A 1,282-nucleotide genomic window follows, 5' to 3' on the forward strand; every position below is an offset into this window, starting at 1 on the left:
TGTGGGGTCGGTGAGACAGCGAGACGCCGCGGAACTCAGCCTGGACACACACACAAACTCCCAGCCAGGCAGCGGGTGTGTGTGTGTTCGCGTTGGGTTTCGCTGTGTCTCGCTGTCTCGCAGACGGCCACTGGGCTCACAGGGAGGGGGGGGCAGGAGCTCCAACAAGCCGTNATATATATATATTGCACATATTCATAGGCGTCATTTGCGCTGGCGACGCTGGGGACATTTCCCCAACAATCTTTTAAAGTATAACTTAGAAATGTTCGGAAAAATAGTGTGCACAAATAAACGTAATAAACAAGAGCACTAGTTTAGTGTCAAGATGTGCAATTTGGACATGTTAGTATGAGGATGTGAGAGGCACTGCACTTTCATTTAGTGCATCCTCATAAATACACTGAATACAAAAAGTAAGCCATCAGAGGAAGATAAACCGCTTAAGCAGACTACATCTATCTATCTCTATATCCATCCATCCATCCATCCATCCATCCATCCATCTATCTATCTAACAGCTCAAATACAACACTTCAGATTCAGAGTGATGCTCTTAAGATACTCTTGATTTCCGCTATGGAACTGCAACATTGTTTTTTTACCACTGTAAACATGTAAAATACATCATTCCAATAGTGTCAATTTATTTGTATGTTTTATTTTGGAAGTCAAAACCGGAAGTCCCGCCCCTTTCTGCAGCTACCTGTTGCTTTTCCTCCACCTTGACGCTCAGGTACGGATTCGGTCGAAAACTTTCCAGAAACGGTGACGTTCTTTGAGCGGATTTAACACATGGGACTTAGCAAATGGATTAAAAACAGAAATGTTTAATGTCAGGCGGCAGAGACAAGATTAAACTCGGGAATCAGTTGCTGGACGCACCGTGTGAAATGTAAGTAAGTCCTCTAATGGAGGAAAGAGCCATGACATGTCGCCATGAAAGTGAAAATAACTTGTATACACTTAATTGCTTTTGCCTTCATGTGTTTCAAATGATAGCATGTCGTGTATGGCACTATGTGAGGTGGAAAAACTGCAAAACAATGTATTACTTCCTTGTGTTTGTCCATTACCTTGTCCCTTATACCTTACTGTTAACATTTGTACCAACACGTCACGAAACACCAGACCCTATTTGTAAATAAGGCAATATAAGGCTAATTCGGTCCACAAATCATAATGTATTACTTGTAAAGTATAAATGAAGATACTTTTAGCTTCAATAAGATGTTTTTATTAATTCGGCTTTCATGCAACCTACAGCATGTGCATGTTTAAT

This window comes from Notothenia coriiceps, unplaced genomic scaffold (assembly GCF_000735185.1).
Source record: "Notothenia coriiceps isolate Sejong01 unplaced genomic scaffold, NC01 NC01_scaffold00000339, whole genome shotgun sequence".
NCBI classification, from domain to species: Eukaryota; Metazoa; Chordata; class Actinopteri; order Perciformes; family Nototheniidae; genus Notothenia; species Notothenia coriiceps.